We start from the raw sequence: 6,968 nt of genomic DNA, 5'->3' as shown, positions 1-6,968 counted from the left end.
AAAAAAACATTTACGATTTCAGCCACACAAGTGGATAAACTGCATTTAAAATAACTGAGGATAATACAACAACAACAACAACAACAACAACAACAACGGTTTATTTCCAAACAAGCTCTAAACATGCTACTCTCTCTGTGTGTCTGTGCCCGTGTAGGAGCTGTTCTCTCGCAGCTTAGCAGAGCGTGATATGCTCAGCGCCCCTTATGAGTTCCCTGAAGACAGTCCCATAGAACAGCTGGAGGAGAGACAACAACGACTACAGAGACAGATCAGCCAGGATGTCAAGTAAGAGAGGGGGAGGGGATCGATGGGAGGGATCGATGGAGGGAGGGATAGTGGGAGGGAGAGAGAGGGAGAGAGGAGAGAGGGAGAGAGAGAGAGAGAGAGAGAGAGAGAGAGAGAGAGAGAGAGAGAGAGAGAGAGAGAGAGAGAGACATGGATGGAGGAGGGAGATATAGTGGGAGGGGGGTGAAGGGATGAAGGGAGGGATGGAGGGAGGGAGGGAGAGAGAGAGAGAGAGAGAGAGAGAGAGAGAGAGAGAGAGAGAGAGAGAGAGAGAGAGAGAGAGAGAGAGAGGGATGGAGGGAGGGGAGATATAGTGGGAGGAGGGATGAAGGGATGAAGGGAGGGATGGAGGGATAGTGGGAGGGAGAGAGTGAGAGGAAGGGAGGAGGGAGAGATAGTGGGAGGGAAGGATAGTGGGAGGAGGGAGGGGATAGTGGGAGGGACAGAGGGAGGAGTTAATGTTCAGTCCTCATGAATCCCAATGGGATCATGTTGATGTCTCTAAAAAGCTTTTCATTATGTCTTCTTCAGGTTTGAGCAGATATCCTTCTGCGAGCCAAACAGGAGTTAATGAAGACTGACAGCGCTACTGACCTAGAGTGAGTACAGCAAGGAGACTCACATTAGCTCTGGCTACTGATCTAGAGTGAGTACAGTAAGGAGACTCACATTGGCTCTGCTAGCTACTGATCTAGAGTGAGTACACAGTAAGAGACTCACATTAGCTCTGCCTTCTGATCTAGAGTGAGTACAGTGAGACTCACATTAGCTCTGCTAGCTACTGACCTAGAGTGAGTACAGTAAGGATACCACATTAGCTCTGCTAGCTACTGATCTAGAGTGAGTACAGTAAGGAGACTCACATTAGCTCTGCTAGCTACTGACCTAGAGTGAGAACAGTAAGGAGACTCACATTAGCTCTGCTAGCTACTGACCTAGAGTGAGTACAGTAAGGAGACTCACATTAGCTCTGCTAGCTACTGACCTAGAGTGAGACCAGTAAGGAGACTCACATTAGCTCTGCTAGCTACTGACCTAGAGTGAGTACAGTAAGGAGACTCACATTAGCTCTGCTAGCTACTGACCTAGAGTGAGAACAGTAGGATACTCACATTGGCTCTGCTAGCTACTGACCTAGAGTGAGAACAGTAAGGAGACTCACATTAGCTCTGCTAGCTACTGACCTAGAGTGAGAACAGTAAGGAGACTCACATTAGCTCTTCTAGCTACTGACCTAGAGTGAGAACAGTAAGGAGACTCACATTAGCACTGCTAGCTACTGACCCTAGAGTGAGAACAGTAAGGATACCACATTGGCTCTACTAGCTACTGACCTAGAGTGAGAACAGTAAGGATACTCACATTAGCTCTGCTAGCTACTGACCTAGAGTGAGAATAGTAAGGATACTCACATTAGCTCTGCTAGCTACTGACCTAGAGTGAGAACAGTAAGGAGACTCCACATTAGCTCTGCTAGCTACTGACCTAGAGTGAGAACAGTAAGGATACTCACATTAGCTCTGCTAGCTCTGACCTAGAGTGAGAACAGTAAGGAAACTCACATTAGCTCTGCTAGCTACTGACCTAGAGTGAGAACAGTAAGGAGACTCACATTAGCTCTGCTAGCTACTGACCTAGGAGTGAGAACAGTAAGGACTCACATTAGCTCTGCTAGCTACTGACCTAGAGTGAGAACAGTAAGGATACTCACATTAGCTCTACTAGCTACTGACCTAGAGTGAGAACAGTAAGGAGACTCACATTAGCTCTGCTAGCTACTGACCTAGAGTGAGAACAGTAAGGATACTCACATTACCTCTGCTAGCTACTGACCTAGAGTGAGAACAGTAAGGTAAGGATACTCACATAAGGCTCTGCTAGCTACTGACCTAGCAGTCTGCTAGCTACTGACCTAGAGTGAGAACAGTAAGGATACTCACATTAGCTCTGCTAGCTACTGACCTAGAGTGAGAACAGTAAGGAGACTCACATTAGCTCTGCAGCTGCTGACCTAGAGTGAGAACAGTAAGGATACTCACATTAGCTCTGCTAGCTACTGACCTAGAGTGAGAACAGTAAGGAGACTCACATTAGCTCTACTAGCTACTGACCTAGAGTGAGTACAGTAAGGATACTCACATTAGCTCTGCTAGCTACTGACCTAGAGTGAGAACAGTAAGGAGACTCACATTAGCTCTGCTAGCTACTGACCTAGGTGAGAACAGTAAGGAGACTCCCATTAGCTCTGCTAGCTACTGACCTAGAGTGAGTACAGTAAGGATACTCACATTAGCTCTGCTAGCTACTGACCTAGAGTGAGAACAGTAAGAGACTCACATTAGCTCTGCTAGCTACTGACCTAGAGTGAGAACAGTAAGGATACTCACATTAGCTCCTAAGCGTATACAGTGGGGCAAAAAGTATTTAGTCAGCCACCAATTGTGCAAGTTCTCCCACTTAAAAAGATGAGAGGGCCTGTAATTTTCATCATAGGTACACTTCAACGATGACAGACAAAATGAGACAAAAATCCAGAAAATCACATTGTAGGACAAACGTTATAGAATAAAACATTATTATGGTGTGTTAGATACCTGAAGGAGCAGAGCCAGGCATTCATGGACCTGTATCCCAAGGAGATGGAGCGGGAAGGAGAGAAGGGAGTATCAACGGGTCTCCATCTCTGGAGGGAGAAATGTGGGGTAGGTTCTGCAGAAATATCCCCCAAACAGCCATTACCGCTTATATGCCATTTAGCAGACGCTTTTATCCAAAGCGACTTACAGTCATATGTGCATACATTCTACGTATGGGTGGTCCAGGGATTGAACCCACTACCCTGGCGTTACAAGCGCCATGCTCTACCAACTGAGCTACAGCTACAGCTTCCAACCACGGTCAACACATGTTACCTGTTTCCTGTCCGGAAGTAGGAGGCTAGAAGTAGGACTGGCAGAACTAACTTGTGCCCTCTCTCCTCGCCCCCTTCTCTCCAGGTTCCCTTCACAGACCTGCTGGATGCTGCTAAGTGTGTAGTGAAGGCCTTGTTCATCAGGGAGAAGTATATCGGCCTGTCCATGCAGAGCTTCTGTCGGACCACAGCCAGCTACCTGGAGGAGCTCAGTGACAGACCTCTAGATATGGGTATCTATGAGGAGATCCCGGAGACTTCTGTTACTGCAGGTAGAGTACACACACATACATAAATACCTACATACATACGTACACACCTGCCTACATACCCCACATCCATACATACCTACCTACCTACCTGCCTACCTACCTCCATACCTACATACATACCTACCTACATACCTATCTACCTACCTACCTACCTACCTCCCTACCTACCTCCATACCTCCATGCCTACCTCCATACCTACCTATACCTACCTCCATACCTACATACATACCTACCTACCTACCTACCTGCCTACCTACCTACCTACCTCCATACCTACATACATACCTCCATACCTCCTACCTGCCTCCATACCTACCTCCATACCTACCTCCATACCTACATACATACTGCCTACATACCTACCTACCTACCTACCTCCATACCTATCTATCTACCTGCCTACCTACCTACCTACCTACCTACCTACCTACATACATCCAGAATGCATCACATCCAGCCTGATTGGGAGTCCCATAGGGTGGCGCACAATTGGCCTAGCATCGTCTGGGTTTGGCCGGGTAGGCCTTCATTGTAAATAAGAATTAGTTCTTAAAAACCTCTTAAGGATCCGCCCCTTCTTTTCAATTATCACCTAAAAAATGACATACCCAAATCTAACTGCCTGTAGCTCCGGACCCAAATCTAACTCCCTGTAGCTCAGGCCCACAAAGTAAGGATATGCATATTCTTGATACCATTTTGAAAGGAAACACTTTGAAGTTTGTGGAAATGTGAAAATACTGTAGGAGAATATAACACATTAGATCTGGTAAAAGATAATACAAAGAAAAATACATGCGTTTTTGTTGGAATTTTGTACTATCGTCATTGAAATGCAAGAGAAAGACCATAATGAATTATTCTAGCCCAGGCGCAATTTACACTTTGGCCACTAGATGGCAGCAGTGCATGTGCAATGTGCAATTGCATATCTATACAAAATGTTGTATCAAGACTGCCCAAATGTGCCTAATTGTTTTATTAATACATTTTTAAGTTCATAATTGTGCACTCTCCTCAAACAATAGCATGGTATTCCTTCACTGTAATAGCTACTGTGAATTGGACAGTGCAGTTAGATTAACAAAAAAATGTAGCTTTCTGCCCAAATCAGATATGTCTATGTCTTGGGAAATGTTCTTGTTTTTGCAATGTCATGCTAATCACATTAGCGCACATTTGCTCAACCATCAAGAGGTTTGGGACACCGATCTGTAGAGATCCTTAAGAGGTTTTAACTGACTTGCCTAGTTAAATAAAGGTTCAAAAAAATATATGAAATGAATACCTACCAACCTCTACCTATCTACCTACATGCATACACTAACAGGTGGTAGGTAAAGCAAAGCAGCTACAGATGAAGAGGTGGTTTCAAATGTGCTATTCCCCTCTGCCTCCTGCTAGAATAGACTATCTGTCAGTGTAGGATTTCATCACTGAAATTCAGCGTGAAAATAAATGTTTAGTTTGGCTCTGTGCATTCCAGTTCCATCCCAAATGTTTGGGTATATAGAATCTCTGTGTCCGACGGACACAAACTTGATTAACGTTCTATTTGTTCTATTTGATTCTATTCTATTTGATTCTATTCTATTTGATTCTATTCTATTCTAGACTTAGACCAGACGGTCCATCCTCCTGTCTCCGCCACACACCCCTATGAAAACCAGGACCCTGCCTGTATGCCTCCTGATATAGGCTACGGCTGCAAGATGGTAAACGGTGTCGTCCACATCTACACAAAGAAGGACAGCATGGACACGTGAGACGCATCAATTAACTCTCAACATATCATAGTGTTAGACTTATTATAGCACCTTGTAAAGGCTCATACGTGCTTAGATAAATTGTTACCGTGGTTATAAACATGCAAATGCCCAGCAACCGTACATCGTAGGTTGTTATGAGTTCATCATTATGAAAATACTATTTGTGACAGTTGCCTTTAAGTTTGCCGGCTGTGTGCTATCGAGACGGTGTTAAAGGCCTGTGTACTGCCATGTCAGGTCTACAGAGTTGGAGCTGCCCTACCCAGACCTATCGGAGTACATCGCTGATATGAACGTCATGACGGCCCTCATCATCAACGGACCTGTGTGAGTTAACGTACCTCTGATGGTGTACATGTGGTAGTGTTGATTCAATCCGTAGCGCTGAAGACTTGCGCTGCAGCGTGACAATGTTCCCGCATTAGAAGAGACTGTATTTACGGTAGACACGGCATATGTCGGCTCAATTGCAAGTTAACTTTCAATTTAAATCGTGCTACAGATTGAACCAAACCTAAGGTTTCTGTTATGGACATTCTGTCAAGAAACAAATCTTCTCCAGATACAAAACATCATGAAGACAGAACCGTCTGTCGTCTGTCAGTTACTCCTGACGGTGTGTCCGTGTTCACTTCCTGCCTTCACAGGAAGTCGTTCTGTTACCGTCGCTTACAGTACTTGAGTTCTAAGTTCCAGATGCACATCCTGCTGAATGAGATGAAGGAACTGGCAGCTCAGAAGAAAGTTCCTCACAGAGATTTCTATAACATACGCAAGGTGAGTCCTCAATTAGTGTGTTGGAGAGGACCAGTGAGAGCTATACTGTCCTCTCACAGCAGAATCAGTGATCTACATATCATCTTGCACCCTAAATAACTGCTCATTATGTGACCAAAATTTTCAAATATGCATGCTCAGGCCGATGCCCTCGAAATGTGCATGTTTCTGAGCCTCGGTCTGACACTAGTCATCGTAAATAAGAATTACTATTTTACTAGGCAAGTCAGTTAAGAACAAATTCTTATTTACAATGAGGGCCTAGGAACAGTGGGTGAACTGCCTGTTCAGGGGCAGAACGACAGATTTGTACCATGTCAGCTCGGGGATTTGAACTTGCAACCTTCCATTTACTAGTCCAACGCTCTAACCACTGGGCTACCCTGCCGCCTTTAACTGACTAGTTAAATAAAATACATACATAGAATATTCTATCTTCATTTTGATTGATAAAGTGCCACATAACAGCTTCATCTGTGTCTGTGTCTGGTTCCTGTTGCACACCCAGGTGGACACCCACATCCAGCCTCGTCCTGTATGAACCAGAAACACCTGCTGAGTGTTCATCAAGAAGAGGGCCATGAAGAAGTATCCAGGGAGATCGTCCATGTGGAGAGAGGCAAGGGACAGACGCTCATGGAGGTGTTCCAAACCATGAACCTCACAGCCTTCGACCTCAGTGTGGATACACTGGACAGCACGCTGTGAGTAGTGCTGGAAGAAGGAAAGGGAGGGAGAGGGAGAGGGAGAGGGAGAGGGAGAAGGAGGGGGGAGAGGGGAGAGGGAGAAGGAGAGGGAGAGGGAGAGGGAGAGGAGAAGGAGAGGGAGAGGGGGAGAGAGGAGAGAGGAGAGGGAGAGGGAGAGAGGAGAGGAGAGGGAGAGGAGAGGAGAGGGAGATGGAGAAGGAGAGGGAGAAGGAGAGAGGGAGAGGGAGAGGGAGAGGGAGAGGG

The 6,968-nt window shown here is 45.7% G+C and overlaps 1 pseudogene; it reads left to right on the top strand.

Moving 5' to 3' along the window:
* Positions 1-157: 157 nt before the first annotated feature.
* On the top strand, positions 158-6,722 carry LOC127918956 (AMP deaminase 2-like; annotated as a pseudogene).
* Positions 6,723-6,968: the final 246 nt, after the last annotated feature.

This window comes from Oncorhynchus keta, unplaced genomic scaffold (genome assembly GCF_023373465.1).
Source record: "Oncorhynchus keta strain PuntledgeMale-10-30-2019 unplaced genomic scaffold, Oket_V2 Un_contig_15368_pilon_pilon, whole genome shotgun sequence".
Taxonomy (NCBI): domain Eukaryota; kingdom Metazoa; phylum Chordata; class Actinopteri; order Salmoniformes; family Salmonidae; genus Oncorhynchus; species Oncorhynchus keta.
The sequence above is the reverse complement of the archived record's forward strand: the minus strand, read 5'-3'. Positions and strand labels throughout refer to the sequence as shown.